Here is a 19,107-nt window from a genome sequence, read left to right on the forward strand (position 1 = left end):
TGGTTGCTACACCAGGCAGCTGCGACTGGTTACTTAATTTTTCTGAAGTCCTTTGGCCTGCATGGGCCAAGACTATGCACAATCTGAGTGGCCCTTCAGCCTGCAAAGAGCTAGCAGGCATTGCAGAACTATTTAGCACCTTGGAAAAGTGAGCACCTATTAGTACCTTGGAAAAACCCCAGTACCAGTGTGCCTCTCTTCCACTTCCAGATCTTATTGCTGCTGCCTCAGTTTCCAACCCTGCTGCAGAGTGGGCCAGCAGCGTTGCTACACAGAGCACAATGGTGATAAACCCTAGGTCTTGTCCAGATGAGTGGGCAGCACCACTTGAGGGTCTTCTGGTGAAACACTTCCACAACCCAGAAATGCCGAAGCTGCCAAAAGCAGGCCTCTGCAGAAAGGTAGTCCCATTCCCCTAGGTGTTGCTGGGAAGGTATGGGAGATCCGGAGTATTCAGGAGAGAGAGACAGCACTGCAGCACTGCTCCCAGCAGCTCCTGCTCCCCCAGAGCTGGTTAGGCAGGGCCACGAGCACAGATAAGCTCTTTCAAACAAAACCCCACTTTCTGCACAGCGATCCCACAGCTGACAGCCACAGCTGAGCCTCCAAACAGCTCTGTGGAGCAGCAGGTTGTTCTTATTCCCACCTGCACCTGGGGGATCAGTGTGGCACCGATAGGCTGACATGATTTGGCAAGCATCGTACTGCAAGCCAGAAGAGAAGCCGGCAGAAGGTGGGTCTGTCCCTGCCCTGCCATTTTACTCACCGTGCTCTTCCTCACAGCTCAGGAGCAGATGCTGTAAAGCAGCTGTGAGTCTGTGTTTTTGTTTTGTTTTGTTTTTTCCACAGGTTGGCGGCTGGGAATTAATAAGGCATATGCAAAGCCACAGTCAGGTCTTGCAGTTTGTCCTATGGCAACGTGTCTAGCCGCTCTGGGGAGGTCCATAAGGCTTTTCTGCTCGTGCCAAGGGCCTGCCCTACCAGGAAGTCATGGGTCGCAGCAATAGTGGCCTTAAATACCAAATGTGTGAGAAATTCCCCTTCCCTTTCTCCTTTCCCAGGCGGAAGGGGAGGGGAGGTGTGTGCGGGCTGGCAGAGGGAGTGCCACACCTGAAAACACCTGCAAGTGGTGGTGGTGCGACGGAGAGCTGCGCCAGCTCGTGTGTACCTCAGTGAGCAGCACGGGCTGCAGCCACAAGTCTCACTCTGCCACCACAGCTGGACACACTTCAGCCCCTCTGGGCTCACCTGGAGAAACCTTGTCAGGGGTCCTGGTCACCACCAGCTCCAGGGGCCTGGCACCTCACCACAGGAAGCCCACCACGTGGAAGTGCTCCTTGTTGCCCTGAGTGGCTGGTTATTGTAGCTAATCTCTACAGCTAGAGCAGCCACGATGTAGATTTTCTTCTTAGACAAACACCATTAAAATACACTCTCTGCTCAAGTTCAGAGAACCCAGATGAGACAAAACGAATCGGTGTTTCTCAACCCAGGACATGAGACATGGCAGACAAGGCGGTATCACAAAACCAGGACATGTACCATGGCCTAGATATTGCCCTCATGTCCCCATGAGCACACATCTGCCTGCCATGTCCATGAGGGTCTCCCAGGCTGGGCGCAGCCACCAGGTGCAGGTCCCTGGATCCTTCCTGGGCTCTGCAGTTGTTCTCTCCTCCCGGGGAGTGGCAGTGGCACCTTGTCAGCGCCGCGCTCTGGTGTCCTCTGCTTGTAATTGTTAACTTGCTGGGAATGTAAAAGCTCTGGTTAGCGCTGGTAGAGCTTTAACTTCGGGGCGCTCCCGAGCAGCTGAAGCAGCGTCTCTGCCTGCAAGGTAACCTACAGGAGATTTCTTTTCCTCCTCTTTCTCTTCAGGCTCTTCCCACAGTGTTTTATCCTGCGGTTAGTTATAGGGCACGGCAAAAAGTCTTTTTGCTGCCATTTTGGTTTTGAAGTTTTAGCCGTCGCTTGACTGACCGCTCTACTAACGCTGAAGATTAATTTGGAAATTTGTGTACTCCCATAAATTAACTGTTCCCTCTCAGCTTTCAGCCAGGCACGCCTGGGCTTGCAGGCAGCGTTCGAACAATACGGGGAAAGGTTATCATGACTTACCTGCCGCTAATTATCTATTAATAGCACCATTTATGTAGTGTGATTTTTCTTTTTTTCCATGGCATGTTTTCCCCCCTCTCAGCGTGTTTCCCCCTCTGTGCTTTGCTTGCCCCGTGGAGCACCAGGGCAGCAGGCACAGGGCCCCCTTCCTGGCGTTTACCTGCCCCGGCGCCGCGTTCCCCGTGCGATGTTTGCAGGGAGGGTGGGACGAAGGGCTGCCTGGTAAAACATTGACCAGCACAAGAAGCCCTGCAGGCACCCGGGGGAGGCAGCAGCAGGAGCCCGGTGGCCACCAGCACCCACGGGAGCACGCCAGCTTCTCCGCAGGTACTGTTCCCCACTGCCCTTCCCTTGGCTTTCAGAGGCAGAAAGGTGACGGTGCTCAACAGTAGGGTTTCCAAAGGTTCCCCCAGTAGAAATTTGGGGTGGGAAAAGTGGTCAGCTCCGCTCTTTGTTGGTCGGTTTTGCCAGCTGTGTTTGGTTGTGTGGTGTCATCTAACGCGCGGGTTGATTAACAGCTAAGTTGTTTTGGTTTTGTTGTGCTTTCATTTACAAAGAAAATCATGTACAGTTGCATTTGAATACTTCATTCATGGTTTTCTAATAAAATTCAGGACAGCTGGCTTCTGCTCATCTTCTAACCAGTGAGTACAAAAAGGAGTCACAGTTTCTAAAGAAAATGTGTAATCTAATTACTGCAGCAGGGATGTGGTTGGTGACTCATGCTGAAAAATACTTGCTGATTGTTGAAGGAGCTTTGCAAAAATAGACAAAGTGACTAATTTTTCCAGGACTTTTTCCCTTATAATTCCTATGTTCCAAGACCATAGATACAGAAAAAAATACTGGGGTTTAAGTTCCCAGTATAATATTATGCGTATGTTACTGAGAGGTGAAGCTGAATAGATTCAAAAAATTGGTTTAAGTTTACTCAGGGACTGAATGTGTTTACCACCCAGAGGAAACTTACTTGTTCATACCGGAACCATTCCCCGCGTGTTATTTCCTAGTTTGGATTTTTTTTTTTAATGTAAATACCCATGGTTGCTCCCCAGAAATCACTTTTGGCATCCCAGGTGACTATCAAGTAACCCTGAAGTGTTTTTTTTTGAGTGCTCTATGTAAAGGGACTGACGTGTGTTCAGTATTCATGATTTAACTGCAGCGTGGTTTGAGTGTGAAACAAAATGCAAGGAAAGAGATAATTTTTTTCATATGTTTGCTTCCAGTTTCTTCTTAAGAAAAGAGAGTCAGTGCTGGGTCCTGGCTGTGCTTGCTGGTTGCTTTCTGATGTGACAGATCTTCTTGAACTGTTTGCTAACTGGGCTTGCACATGACACGCTATTTATGCTTAGTCAATGCCTGGTGGTGTTAGGCAGTACTGAAGTGTGGTAACACATTTACTTTATTAAAAGTAGTCCAAGCTAAGTGTGGCTTCAGTTCTTAGCAGTACTAAGACTGGTGGAGCAAAGTGCAAGGAAAAATTACTGGAGAACAAAGCAACTGGATTCCTACAAGCATCTGCTTTAAAGAACTGAAGTATGACTCAAGTAAAAAAACTGGTGAAGGCTGCCCCAGAGTTTCAGTCTGTTGCTGAATTCTTAGAGGTAAAAGCATAATTTTGATTGAAGGATGTGATTTTTGTGTGTGTCACAGCTAATGTGTGATGCTTGCCTTCTCCTTCTGGGAGTGGTGATTCCAATACTAGACAGTAAATTGGACAGATATAGAAGTTCTTTGTAGTAATGAAACAAAGAGTTCAACTGTTATCTCAGAGCTTAAGGAGAATGAAAAAAAAAAAAAAAAAAGAGAGAGAGAGAGAAAGAAAAAAGAAAAAAATAAAGAAAATCTAAGCCAAAAGTGGTGACAATGTTATCTTGTCTGTTTTCATACAATGATAAGGTTTTAGCTGGTGACTATAAGGAAGCTTATGTGGCTTAAATGGAAGGAATAGGACAGTTAACAAAACCTGTTCAGTCTTTGAGTCTTGTCTGCAGTATTGCAGACTGCTTTCAGAGCAGCTCCAACCCTTTTCCATCTCTGAATCAAGGAGCCAAGGGGAAACATTATCAGACAGACAGGTTTCAGGGCAAGGGGGCCATAACGATTTAAAGGCAACTGAGGAAAAGGTGGTACAGCCCATACTTTATGACCAAACTAAGTTGGTCAGTAGTGTCCCACAAATTATTGTGGGACCAGTTGCTGGTCCCACAATAATTTTAGTTTTGCCTGAGGAATTATTACTAGGATATCAACAGCACTGCCAAATCCAAAGCAGATTCTGTGCTAGAAGGAGCCGAGCCCCTTACTCAGCAGTTATTCTCTACTGTGAGTGGTTTTGGGGCACTTGTTTCATTTGTCTTTCAGGTGATCTGATAATCTGTATATTGTGAGCAACTTAGATTGTTTCGCTAAATAATAACATTATTATTTGCTAAAATGGAGTGAGAAGATTTCATTTCATGGGCTGTGTTTCCAGCAGAGCTGTTTACCAGGACTCGGTTAGTTAAACTTGTGTAAATATGCTGAAAGCAGGGCTGCACGGATTATCATGAGGGACGCCTTTGTCTGCAAAACATTTTTGTTGGGTATACAAGGTGGAAACGACCGATATTAACACTTAGCCTGGGCTGTTTATAGAGCTTCTAGTTAAAAAGATGTTGGTCTTCACCCTTAAAGGGAGTTCCTGTGGCATTATTGCTAGACCTATGCGTAATAAAATATCGTAGATTCCACACAGACCTTACAGAGACCCTTTTCCGAATTAGCACTGTGATTATCCTTCATGGGATAGAAGAAAGATCTATATTTGAACCATAAATAGGCAGAGTAAAAGGATGTATTAAAACTGGAATATTCTTTTTCATATACTTTTGGCAAGGAGTGACGTGTTCTTAGCAGAGTTGAACAATATTTCGATGGCAGAAAATGAGTGCTGCCAAACACAAAACTCCATATAACCAGAACTACAGATGCGTAAGTATATGTGACAAAACTCATCCATTTGTCTCCTAAAATTATCTTTCTTAAATGAGTCCAGTCACAAAATCACACCCCGCTAATGTGTTCAGCTGCTCAGCAGGCAGACGTGGAAGGACCAGGAGGTACTCATCTGCCTTCTGCTCAGTGTCGGACCTCTTTAAGGACATCCCCTTCCAGAGATCATCATTTTTATATATTTTTTTTCACCTGATACAGCAGCTGAATAAAGCAATTGCAGATGCTTTGGGCTTGAGGCAGAAGTAGCCTGAAAGTCTCTTCGTTTCTTTTACAGCCGTGCGGCTCTGCACTTTTCTCTCCATGAGTGTAGGAAAAGCTTTCCTCTAACTGTCCACTTGTACAACACCCACATGATAGGAGTGTCTCCTTCACATTACTTTGTGAGCAATTTAAACCATTAGCATCTAATTCATTTATTTCCTGGAGGCAGAAGTGTGAATTTTACTGAGGGAGTTTTGCCTTTCATATAAGCAAGAGCTTTCTGAGGGGAACTATTTACTTTTTCAGAGCTAGTTGCAAGAGCATATTTTTGTGAAAATAAAGTGTTTTTCCTCTTTCTGTTGTGGTGAATGAAATGATCAGGTACAGTGCAAACCAAACCTTAAAAGACAATGATTACAGGCATGTAAACTTACCCTTGTGCATTTCCAGCTGAGCATAAGGATTTGTGCTTCATTGAAACCTCAGCTTTTCAATTTTGCTAAAATAATGCAGTGTTAACCCATGAATTACAGCTGAATAAGAAATATAATTTCCATGGAATGAAGTAACTTTAATTATTTTAATTACCAAAATTATTTTGTGCTGAGTGCATGTATATGCAGTTCCCAGTGATGTCAATGAGAAATGAATGCTTAGATCTTGATTTAGTTTTTCTGCTCTGCAATGTGCTCTTTCAAGGAGAATACTTCTTTCTGCAATTTGTTGCTCTCAGTAATGACTTTCACAACTTTTGATCTCATCAGAAGTCAGATGTTGTACAGATCAGAGTGCAGAATATAGTTGATGATTAAACATACCTACCCAAATGAATGGCAGCCCTGCCCTCCCCTCCCCAGAGCTGGGTCACAGTGCTTCTCTTTACTCCCAATATTTAGCAGCAGCTGTCAGCATCAAGCAGTATTTGCTCACACACTGAGAAACAGAAGTAGAAATAATAACCAATAATTTCAGCAGAAATATTTTCCTGAATGCCTGACTTAAAGAAAGCTTACTTCTCATACCGCAGGATCCAGACTCACATGGATTTACTGGTCTGCTTCAGAGTTTCACTGCATCTCCCAGGGCGTGAGAGTGAAACAAAAGGCACTGAGCAAAAGCTGCAATGCCATTTAACTCTTGTATTTGAAGCAAATTGAGCTTGAGAAGTCTACAGATTGCCTCTTGTGTATTTAATAAAATTTGACTTAGAAAGGAAACCAAATTTTTCAAACTAAAACCTTTTTGGTTGTTGAGTGAAGGAAGTCATGTTTTCCAGATGCGAGGCCTCTCCTAGCTTTTCATCCTTTCTAAAGAGCTGTAGGGAACACTCATTATTCCAGTCCTTCCTACCTCCTGCAAAGATATTGTCAGACAAAGAGTGTGGCACTATAGCAGTGACATATTTTTATAATGACCACCAGTCAAAGCGCATGTCTTGCTTGGATCTTTTTTTTCTTCTGGGCAGCTTTTGTTATTGCAACTGAGAGCAGCCCCAGAAGCAGCCCTTACACAGACCATAATCTGGGATCAAACTAAGCCTTATTGAACTGAATACTTTCACCTGAAAAATTGGAGATGCTTTGAAGGGAAGATTGCTATGTTAACATTCAGTAAGGCACAGAAACATTTTTTTCTGGCCTGGTTTGTGGCACTTCCCCAAGCAGTACTCAGGGCAGCCACTTTATCATGAAGTTCTTCCACTTGAGCAGCTTGCTGAGATGCTCAGACCACACCTGTAGTTATCCCTGTGTAGGCATGCGATATTATAAATGAAGCTGAAACTAAAGATTTGACAATGGAAGTGGATGGAACAGCAGCTCCAGGCTGAATTTATTGGGATTACTCTATCTGTTGGTGTTAATCAGTGGGATTGATAGCCTAAATCTTGATTTTGCAAACGCTTCTCTACCTTGCATAGTGTTCATTCCTGCTAACATTATCCTTGGGAACTACATCAACATTACTTACTGCACGCCCAAGGGGCTTCACCAGGCTATGCTTATGAGTAAATGCTAGATCTGACAGGGCCTTACCAGACTGGGTCCTGAACTAGATATAACAGAAGGGATGACTCTGAATTGAACCTCATAAGGTTCAGCAAGACCAAGTGCAAGATCCTGCACCTGGGGCAAGGCAACCCAAGCACAAACACAGGCTGGGCAGAGAATGGATGGAGAGCAGCCCTGAGGAAGACCTGGGGGTTTGAGTTGATGAGAAGCTCAACATGAGCCAGCAATGTGATCCTGCAGCCCAGAAAGCCAACTGTATCCTGGGCTGCATCCAAAGCAGCATGGCCATCAGTGTGAGGGAGGGGATTGTCCCCCTCTGCTCTGCCCTTGTGGGACCCCACCTGGAGCTCTGCATTCAGCTCTGGCTGGGCCCCCAGCACAAGAAGGGCATGGAAGTATTAGAATGAGTCCAGAGGAAGGCCACAGGGCTGGAGCACCTCTCTTATGAAGAAAGGCTGAGAGAGCTGGGGATGTTCAGCCTGGAGAAGAGAAGGCTCCAGGGAGGCCTTATAGCAGCCTACCAGTGCCTAAAGGGGCCTACAGGAAAGCTGGGGAGGGACTCGTGGTCAGGGAGTGTAGTGATAGGGCAAGGGGTAATGGTTTTAATCTAAAAGAGGGTAGATACAGATTAGATATATGGAGGAAATTCTTTGCTATGAGGGTGGTGAGGCACTGGCACAGGTTGCCCAGAGCAGCTGTGGACGCCCCGTTCCTGGAAGTGTTCAAGGCCAGGCTGGATGGGGCTTTGGGCAACCTGGTCTAGTGGGAGGTGTCCCTGCCTATAGCAGGGGGTTGGAATTAGATGGTCTTTAAGGTCCCTTCCAACCCAAACCATTCTGTGATTCCAAGATTCTATGAATGATGACAGGAGAAAACAGGCTGCAGTACCAGAAAGTGATAGGATGTGCCTAAGAACCTCTCTATCTCTCTTCAGACACCACAGCTACATGAAAATGCAGGATGAATGCCTGCGATTGCTGCTGGGAAAGCTTGTTTGACTTGGTGTTGGGTACCATCAGCATGGGTGGAGGGCAGTAGGTGGAGCAGAGGTTACTGGAGGTATTACCACTACTTTATTTTTACTTAAAACTTCTTGCCAGCAAGTCTTGAAGCATAAAGTTTAGCTCTGCATCAGCTGTTGGGTGTAAGTCCCTAAGAAAGGAGACACTTTGAAACTGTGCAATGCCATGGGTGGGCACCATCAGCACAGGTGGAGGGGAGTAGGTAGAGAGGAGGTCTGGAAGTTGGAGGGGCTGCCTGTGTCGGAGGTTTATTAAACCCTAAAGAGAGCTTTCGCCCTCAATTAAAATCTGCAAAGTGTCTCCTGCTCCATTTTGCACCGTACAGTTGCTTTCCCATCCTCCTCTCAGCAAGGCTGTTGTCTCTGTCCATGAAGGTGCATGAGAGGACAGGATGTACTGGGAAGTGGGAGGTCAGCAGTGGGAGCTCCCGGCCTCGATCCTTTCTGTTCAGAATGGAGAAGTGAGGAGAGATGTGCCCATGGCTATCAAACTTCAGAACTGAACCCAATGGTCATTTAAAGAAGTGCAACACTTTTCTGAACCAAAAAGCTAAAATCTAAAAGAAACTATTAAAAGAAAGTCAATGAATAAAGTCACAGAGAACAAAGACTTGGTGTTGTATGTGTGAATTGCAAAGAAATGTCATCAGTGGCTTTCTGCTGGGAGTATAACATTTTAATTATCAGAACAACTTTTAAAAAAAGATAATATACCTAACTGGGAATTATTATTCTCCTTTCCTGTGTAGGGAGTGCATACAAGTATTTTACGAGTCTGAACAGAAGGATTTATTATAAAAACCACCCCTGTGATTCTTTACTACCACCATAAGTACAGATAGCCCATTTCAAAACCAGAGTCATGCACAGCTCCATAATACAGTGCAGCTCTTTTGGTAGTAATCTGTTTTCTGTTGCAGAATATTTTGATTTAAATTGCTGGCAAATTAATGATGATGTTGTATACAAATACAATGACTGTCACTAACTGGAGGAGTGTACATGCCTGCAAACAAGGCATGCAAACTGACTGCTTTCTGCACAGATGTAAAGGACTTTTTTAAATGAAGAATCTGTTTCTTTTTAGTCACTTAAAGAAAGAAACAAACAAAAAAGGGTGAGCAGCCTTTCATAAGCAGAAGCAGGATACATAGAGAGCTTTGTTTTTAAATTAATGACACGTCTGCCTTATGGAAGAATAGAGGGAAGGAACGGAAATTAAATCCGGTTAAGGGGAAAAAAAACGTGTTTCAGTGTATGTCTGTTTAACGCTGTGGTCCCAGCTCTGCTCTTCATTTGCATTTCATACAAGGAAGTTTCAATAAAGAAATCCTTGAATTGCTTGGGAGTGTCTTCAAGTCAGCGTGAAAGCACAATGAAAGCTCTCCTGTGTATTAGTTGTAATGACAGGGAGGTTACCAGGATTTTTGTCTGTGTTTGGGGAGAGGCATATAGGGTCCACACCAGCCAGCACATTTATAATTTTAAACACATTGTGATCATGTTAATATAGATGTGATAAATGCAGTTTTTACTTGCTTAGAGACCTTGCTGGCTTGGTAGTCTAGTTGAAGATTTGTTTTATGAAAACCTGAATCACAGAATCGTCTAGGTTGGAAAAGACCTCCAAAGAAGAACTAGGTTAAAAAGAAGACAGTAAGAAGAAATTCTCTTGAAAGACGTACACAAAATTATGTTTCTCAGTCAAATCTTAGAATTTCTGGTGGCCGTTAGCAAAACTGGCAAACTCATGCTTTCAATAGCTCTTCCTTCCCTTCCCTCGTGGAGGCAGCCAGCCTTCCTGAAGTCCTTCCCAATGAATGGAGGGGGCTTGGTGCAGATCTCCAGCAGCCTCACTGGCCTTTGCGTCCAGAGTCCATGGTTGCTCTGCTTGGCAAGTTATTAACTGGCATTTAAGTTTGTCATAGAGATGAACTTTGAGGCCTGGTAGTTTTCTTCTTGAATATACTCTTTTGCAGAACTCAAATTTTGACAGTGTTTTAGGAAGTCAAAATTTGCCGGTGTTTTGGGAGTGGAATTGTGCTAACATGCCAGCTTACGAGAGATAGGATCTGTGTCTTCTCTTTTCTTTTTCTGCTTGCCCAATCTGGTTCAAGGGAGTTTTCTGTTTTGATTATACTTGGGTTTTCCAGAGTTGTAATTAGGTAAATTACTTGTAGTTAATATTGTGTTTTTGTGACTGAAGTCCAAGTCATTTAAAATAAATGGATTTTCTAGCTCACAGAATAGTTCCTATGTTAAAAGAGCAGGCACATCTTTTTTAAAGGAAGTAAAAAACTGAAAAAATCTTTGGTCTGTGTCCTTCAGACCATCATCATGCAAGATCGACAAGTTTGTGTAAAGGAGGAGGGGCATCTGCAGTGATACGACAAACAGATTTGCAAGTAAGCCACTTCCCTGTGCTTCTCCCCTTTAACCCAGCGGACCACCTTGATTCGGCAAGAGTTAATGCTCCATACTCCAATATCTGCAGGTGGAGTTCTGATATCAGAGATTATGGCAGTTCCCGACAGAGGAGCCTTTGCACATAGTTCAGCAACTGGCATATGGCTATTCCAGATCTAACTTGCCCCTGATCAAAAAATATTTTTAAGAAAGCTACTTTTTTAGTAGAGCAACTTTATAAATGTTAAATGTTTTAGCTATGAGGGCATTTTTTGAGGCATCAGGTGAGCGTTATATTGTGGTATTTTTATGTGCAATTAATTTTCTTACTTGCTTACACCAATATTTGGGAGTAGCAGTTTTTAGTCAAAAAGCTAACTTACAGAGATAATAAATTTCCTGTCAGCAAGAGATTAATAGGGTCATTTTATTTATTTATTTATTTATTTATAAGAAAATTAATGTGGGGTTGGGTAAAGAAGCTGGGAGATTTTTTTAAAGAAAACCATCACCAGAATGAATGTACCAGTCTGGAGCATCTGTCCAAGTCAGCTTTCAAACAGGATTTATTTCTGATTCGTGCCCTATTCATCATTTATTCCTTTGCTGCTCATGTGGAAAGGAGCAGATCCAAACAGCAGGAAGATGTGGCCCCTTCCACGGGCCTAGAAGAGAAGAACATGAGCAGCAGAGACCTGGGAGTGCAAGGGGGGCTCTGTACCCTTGTCCCTCCCATTTGTGAGCGGGGACACATCAGGATGCACAAACACTACCCATGTTGGATGGGTTGGTGCTGAAGAGGAAGCACTCCAACCTCTGCAGTTTCTCAGGTCGTTAGATGGCAATTAACATAGCACCCCACGTGTAAAACGCATGACCAGGTAACAGGACACTTATTAATATGCCCCTGCCAAAATCTTTCCTCGGGGTGTTCCAGTTTCTTGCTGGGGCCAAGATGTTCAATCATTAACTGCACCCAAAATCTGCGAGCCAGGTATTTGCTGGGTGATGGGACCAGGTTCCCACAAACACAGCTGTGCCGTCAGCTGCTTGTTAGATGGCTCTCTCCCTCCTACTCCAGATCATTTGTAAAAATAGCCCGTTTCTTCTGCACAGCCTGCCAGCCCCAAAGCATAACCCCCTCCTTATGCCTGGCTGTGAAATACGGCTTTCCCATTCACCTGCTAGCAGCAGGATGTTTTTCTGTACAAGCTGGATGTAATAGCACAGTATTTCATTCGTGGTGTTCAGTGCTTTGACGCTCTCAGCAGCAGGCTGTGCTGTGAAATGTGTGTGTGTGTGTGCATTTTTGCAGTATGTTTCTTGGTTTTGCAGGGTTGGTTTTCAGCAGGAGTGGCAGGGCAAGGTGGGGCACGGTACCAAAGGACAAACCATCCTCTGGGTGCTCAGCTTGGCAACGTAACCTTGAGCACAGTGTGCGTGCATGGGAACATCACACCAAGTGATGGATAGTTAGGTGCAAGTGTCTCTGCATTTATAACTGAAATAACCTTATAGCCATATGCCTGAATTTCAGAGAACTACTTCACTTCTAAGCAACCAGCAGGAAAACACGCTTTTCCTCAACTGAGCTGGGGGCAGGTTTCAGTAGAATCACACAAATCTTCTGAGATACAACAGATGAACATTTGTGGCTTGCACCTTCTATCTCAAAATTTATTTATTTATCCTACTGGTCACCATTTGTGTTTGGAGACTCTTTCATAACCAGCAGTTTTCACTCTGGTGGGTGCAGGGATCCTCTGGGAAGGCCGTGCTGCATCAGCCCAGGCAAGCACACCCAGCACAGCCTGGTCTGTTTTGTCTGTCGATGGAGCCATGTCTGGGCTTTGTTTCAGGAAGAACTGGTGGCTGTGTCCAAACAAGGACCCAAAAGCAGACATTTATGTGGTGTGGATGCTCAGCAGACCAGGACAGAGCATGACCTGGGGAAGCAAGCTGTTGCACGGTGCAGATGTGCAGCCGGCACTGCCCTGAGCTGCTCCAGGGACCAAAGCAGGCAGAGCATTTCCTCAGCAGGGGCAATGGAAAGGACACGTACCTTCCTCTGTGTCCCTTCTCCAGGCCAAAGGGAGGTGCAGCACAGGCAGCATCCAGCCCTTCCTCCACTGGTTGGTGAAACATCAGTCCTCCTGCAAGCTTCACTGGGTGTAACTGGCTTGAGCCTCCTGCTAGGGGTGGAGGAGCTCTTGGACAGCCACAAGCTGCTTACTTTTCCAGTGCTTCACTCCATAAGGGCACAGCATGACCCACACTGTACTCTACTCCCCGAAACATGATGCTCCTTCAGAAGGGAGTATCCACAGCGCAGCTCCTCCACAAGAGACAAGAGCTAAGGAGGGGGTTATGTTATGGCTGGTTGAGATATTTTTTTTAAAACAAAACATAGTTTCAGTGGAAAGCACGCATGATTAGAAACAAAAGCGTTCAGAAGGAATCACAACTGCAATTAAAGATTCATGTCTAGGCTGTAATCTCTGGGCCAAACCAAGAGAACCGCTCCACAGCAGCCAGGAGGACAGAGCCAACCTGAGATGTGAGACCCCCAGCAGCAGCATTTGTCATGGGACTCTTGCATGCAGTTCTGCCACCTAAACGCAACATATTCATCTTCCCCCAGCCTTATCTCCAGCCATCAGTGACTCTTTCCAAGCTAGGAACTCACACCAGGAGTAGTAAAACATTGCACTCCCAGCTTGACAGGCATTTAGGGACTCTTTTGACAGGTAGTGATAGGTTCTCCCTGCTGCTATTACAGATTTTCCCTGCTTTCTTGCAGTTCCTTATTCTCTTTGATAAGCCCAGTCTAAATTTATTGTTATATTCATTCTGGCTGTAAAGTTGAGCAACTGTTGCCTTCCCTGTTCTGATGAAAAACAAGAACAATGTTTGGTATTAAACAATACATTGTTTTGGGGCTTTTGCTGCTTTTGAGAGTAAGAACATCAGAAACAAAGCCCAATAATGGGGTAATAAATAATCCATCTTTTCTCTTTGCAGAAATCAGCACACAACAGTGTGCTGTACATTGGCTTTCAGGGGTTTCCAAACCACCAGGTAGACAACTAGTGAGATTGTTCCCTTATACATCCTTATTAAAGGAGATTTTAACTCTTTAGATATCTACCTGTCTTAGGTGTTGGTTGCCTGTTTTTATTAGGTCAGCTCTTTCTGAATATGTCTCCTTTGCAATTATTGTCTCAAAATTAACCACTGTTATAAAGAGCAACTGAAAGATGAGAAAAACAATTTCTCTTTCAACCATTATGTTCCTTCTGTGCATTACCCACTTTCTAGGAAAGGACAGAAGGAAGGAAAGGAGCTCTCTCTGCAGCCAATAATTCTGCTAATGAACTGAAAAAGCAAAAACAGCAGGCAGGGTTTTCCAAACACATCTATCCCTTTCATGAGTGCAATAATCCAATATTTAACCTCTCTGCTGTAAACCATACCATTAGATGTTTTCAATACTTCTGTGACATCCCAGTAACTTTGCATTTGTATCTGTAGCATACTTAAGAAAGCTTAAATTTAGTGGTTTTGGAGCAAGAAGGACCATTTCTAGAGTCGGTGTTAATTTAAAAATAAGTTATATGCTTAACAAAATGAACATGTAGCATAGCCTTGGAAATCTGATTTTTACTCAGGGTTAGAATGTAACTGTATACTTTTTTTTTTTTCATAGTTTTGTTGTTAAGGTTCCTGCTAGTTCAGCAATGTAACAATTAAAGTTTGTGTCTGAAAGACTGAACTTTTGTTTTTTTTGATATGTTGTCATTTTAAGGTATGGGTATTTAAAGTCAGACCTCCCGAGGCCAATACCTAGGCACTTACACAGTTTTCAAAGGCTCTTGATCATGCTTAGCTCCTACTTATCTCAGTGGGAATTTGACAGACATGGACTGGAGGATTTAACATCATTATAACCGGATGATCTATGAATAACAGAACGTATTAAGTCTGGTTCTCTGCAGTGCCACCATAGGAATGCAGAGCAATTCCAGCTCCAACCTTTGTATTTCTCCCTTGCTCCTTTCTGCACCCCCTTCCTTTTGGGCTGAGCAGGTTTGGGGTCTGTTTGGGGTGCACATGCACTCAGCCACAGGTCATTCAGCCCTGCCAAACACTGCTTCTTGGGGCAGGGAAAAGCCTGGCTATAACCACCTCACCCTGAGGCAGAAACAAATTGCATTTCTCTCATTCAGCCCTGGTTTTCCTGAAGCTGGCCAGCAGGTTCAGAAGTTATGAATGAGTAGAATGGGGCTGGCCACCATGACACGGTTTCATACACCAGGGTTGTTTTTAGGAAACCAGGATGAGAGCACCAAGTGTTCATCACAAACAGGAAAAGTGTGCAGGACCTGGGAATCGTATGCAAACAGGGAAATCAACTCCTAGGCAAAGACAACAAGGTCTATTCATTACCTATTTGCTCTGTCACAGTGACAAATACTGTGCAGAAATGCATTCCCTCTCCTTCCAAACTTAAATGTCCAAAGTAGTTTACATCTGTGAACTTTGAGTTTCACAGAAGCTCTACTTCCGGACTGCCTGTGGTAAGCTGGAGTGGCTTTAGACATTTCACCATGAGTTACTGCTGGACTTTGCTCCCTTCAACATGCTGACCTTTGGCCAGCTGGGGTAGGAGGAGAAGCTGGTTGCTCTTGGTGAAACATGATCACAGTGTACCCAGGGAGGGACCTTTTGTAAAGTGCCCCTTAATCAGCTCAGGTTGTCATTTAGGGTTTGCATTGATTTAGGTTCTCCTGATAATTTCACTAGAAGAGCATTTCAAAGCATGATTTCTGTTGTTTCTGTGACCTAAGAAGACCCCACCATGGTTGACCTAAGAAGACCTCACCAGACGGCCTTACAACTTAGACATGAAGGTCTTTTCTATCTTGAAGCTGACCACGCTCTGAGTACAACTGAGTATCTTTGTTAGAAACTGACAGTCACTTAGAGGTTCCTGCCCTTGGTTGTATGTGGTAGCAGTAAGATCCACGATGGATAATTTCCTTCATTTGTCTAAAATTTACAACCCTCCAGCTTCAGGAGGCACTGCAGTTATGCTGTTGCTGAAGCATAGGGAAATGAATCACATCCAGAGCCAACGTGTCGTCAGGCTTGCCTCTTCCTGTGAAGTGGGCACACGCTGAGTCAGAGCACACACCAGCCAGCATCTGTGGTGGCTCTCAGGGGCCATGTCCAAGCCCTGAGTGTCTCCCCAGCCACCATCTGTCCTCCTCTTCCTCACAAAAGTAGGAGCATTAACTCTATTCTTGCTCCAGGTCACAAGTGGTCCATGGCCTACGTAGCAACCATCGCACTGTGTGACTGCATATTACGTTGAATATTGAATATTACGTTTAATCTTCTAAGGATTTCAATAACAGACCAAAGTAACCTTTTCATGTGTATAAAATGGTCTTTTCAGAAGTAAATGTGTGAATACAAAATTGTACGCTTTTTTCCTGTCTGAAATGACGTACCTCAATTATTGCATAAGGAAATGACTTTTGCTTTGTTGGCATCACCAATGTACTTAGGAAATTACATGCAAGGCAATTTTAATCCACTTAGGTTTCATTTTTAATAATAATTGTTCCCAAAAGAACTGAGAATTTCCAAAGAATTTCCATTATAATGACACAAAAGCAGTCACAAGCCCCAGTATAACCTTACTTCTCTTCATTGCTCTTGTGGCACATCCTCTGGGTAAAATTTTGCCTGAATTTACAAAGGTCAATGATCAAAACAAAGGCACCTTACCACCTGGTCACTTTATCTGTACTTTCTGGTATGCACTGTCTTGTACATGCCACCAGTTTCATACCATGAAACATAAGAGAAATTAAATTAAATTAAAATTAAATCCTTGATGTAACATTCATGTCAAAGCATGCCTAGATGTGGTGCTTAGGGACATGGCTTAGTGGCAGTCTTGGCAGTGCTAGGTTAACAGTTGTACTCAGTGATCTTAGAGGTCTTTTCCAACCTAAATGATTCTGTGATTCTATGAATGAATTGGTTTAATCTATATTAACAAAATTTCCACCAACAAAAATTCAACCAGCTTTACACGTTCACTGTTCAACTAAGCAAATAATTTCTTCTACAGATAGATTTTTATTATTATTATTTTAATATATATGAGAAGTGTTCAGACCTCAGACGTGACATGGAAGTCTACGTATTTGGATAGGTGGCACATGGGTGACAACCTGCTTGCTGCTACATTAATCTGTGTACTAGACAACATGTCCACACTCACAGATTGTGTGTTAAATCATGTCATTGAATCTGACTGAGTAAGACTGGGACAGTCTGCACAAAAATGCCTTCCTTTTTCTTTAGGAAAAATCTCCAGTAACAAAGCAGGAAGGGAAGCATCTTCAAATGCAGGTCTCTGCTTACCTCCAGTGGTGCTCTGAAGATAGCACGCACCCATAGAAAGGTCAGATTTCAACCAATTTGCTGCACTGTAGCATCTCTTTCTCTGGATTTTTGGTAACATGTTTGCCTTTACAATGCACCCTAAGTGTATTTTCACCAATTAAATGTGTTTCTGTAAAAAATTAGCTTGCATGTTTTTGAGAGGGGTGAAGAGTAAAGAGTCGCTGATATTTTTGTTCCTGATAATAATTTTGCTTTTTTAAAAATATATTTTTTATGTTTTTCCCAGAAAAGAGAGTATCTCACTGGTATCGCAGTCATTTGTCACCTGGTTAGCTGCAATTTCCTGCTTAATTGTAAATGCTTCCTTGCAAACAGCTAAGGTCTCAGACGTGTGGTGAACATTATTTATACCCATCAACTGAGGACAGTAGTTCCCATTGGTTACACCTCTACTAATGAATAAAGCATGCCAGGGTCTCTTCCCTGGAGCCCAAGTCAGCACAGCACACAGTATTTTATCTGAAGTCTTCTCCTTCCCCCAAAACCAAGCTGAATTTGCCCACAACACCTGGCAGCCCCTAGCCCATGCTCTTTGAGACTGTGATCAGGACAGTGCAGGTTGTTTGGGCCTAAAACACCACCAAGAAGCACGTGGGCAATTAAAAGATGTGAGTAATTGCTTGGTCCCAAAGCCAGCTCTATAGGCAGTGCCCCAGGAGGCTGGGTAGAGGCTCAGGAGGGGTGTGGGAATGGGTCAGGGCCTACAGGCATCCGCCCTGCAGAGAAGAACTATGGGACATCAAACAGGGCAGAGCTGAGGGAGTAGATGTAGAGTCCATTTTGTGCCTCTACCCCCTCCTTGAGACAAAGGAAAGGATGATTCCTGTCTAAGGACCTTCCCATGCAGCTTCTGAGTCTAACCTCAAGGGTTTGGTTATTGCCAGTTTGGAAATGTCCTCTTAAAAATACAGACTTCCCACAGAAGATAGGAAATGTGGGGATTTGGTGTGCCCTGGACGAGGCATACCTCAAGCTTAAGTTTTGTGAGTGGCACAAGAGCAGCACATTCTAGGTCATAGTAGAAACATTTTCTTAAGCAATGAAGGGAAGGAGTGATTTAACTAATGGATTTAATAATTACACCTTTCAGACCATTCTTCTCATTCTTAAACATTTCAGCTATTATTGGCCTTGAAACCACAGGCACTTTGCCTGTTTTATCTTGTCAAATATCTGTAGAGGAAAGTTATGTCAACAACGCTCTCGGGTCTTTCTTTGAGAGCAAAGTGTTTTATAGCAGAAGTGTGGTCCCATAAAAAAAATCACCGTATCGTGGGGTTTTGTGACTGCTGACCGTTAACACTGTCCTTGAGTGTTTTCACGTTTAATTAGGGCAGCTCTACCCGGCAAGGTGACCTGGGGTGGCTCTGGCTGTCAGAGGCACCACTGCTGCCCGAAAGCCCCGTGCCGGCGTTGGGCCCCATCTCAGGTGCAGCCATGGAGGTGAAAGTGCCCTTTTTCTGTTTGAGTGTGTTTGGTTACGGTGGGTGGTTTCACCACAGGGTTGCAAAGTTCATAGCAGGAGTTACACTTGTTTTTCTGTGCCACGGAAAGAGCTCTGTATGGAGGCGGCTCTCGGACTGCATGTAACAGGTTTGGTGGAGTAAACGCTGACAGAGGGGCATCGGGCCCCTCCTGTTTCCTCCACTGAGGAAGCACGTCTTATTTTGGCAGCAGAGCACTTTTGTTTGTGTTGCTTAAAACCAGAATGAACTTGGGAATGGTGTTTCTGATGTAACTCCACAAAAGCAGACAAAAGCTCTGCTGAAGGAGGCTTGCAGCCGTACTCCTAGAGAGGGAGCAGACAGGAGGCCACCCATGGACAGGAGGAGCCTGGGCAATGGGGTGAGGTGAGGCAAGGCAGGAGCTTCTGAG

General features: G+C 44.2%; 1 protein-coding gene across 7 annotated transcripts in view; it reads left to right on the forward strand.

Moving 5' to 3' along the window:
* RBM47 (RNA binding motif protein 47) overlaps positions 1-19,107 on the forward strand; it is a 76,768-nt gene that overhangs the window by 30,636 nt on the left and 27,025 nt on the right. Inside the window, exon 2 of one of the 7 annotated variants that reach the window (XM_072037693.1) lies at positions 17,131-17,230. The exons of 4 other annotated variants lie outside the window; for them this stretch is intronic. The gene's annotated coding sequence lies outside the window, so the exon portion shown is untranslated. Of the gene's footprint in view, positions 1-1,680; positions 1,835-2,285; positions 2,443-17,130; positions 17,231-19,107 lie in introns of those variants that run through there. 2 more of the 7 variants (XM_021279428.4, XM_021279427.4) reach the window with 2 other exon arrangements.

This window comes from Anas platyrhynchos, chromosome 4, assembly GCF_047663525.1.
Source record: "Anas platyrhynchos isolate ZD024472 breed Pekin duck chromosome 4, IASCAAS_PekinDuck_T2T, whole genome shotgun sequence".
NCBI classification, from domain to species: Eukaryota; Metazoa; Chordata; class Aves; order Anseriformes; family Anatidae; genus Anas; species Anas platyrhynchos.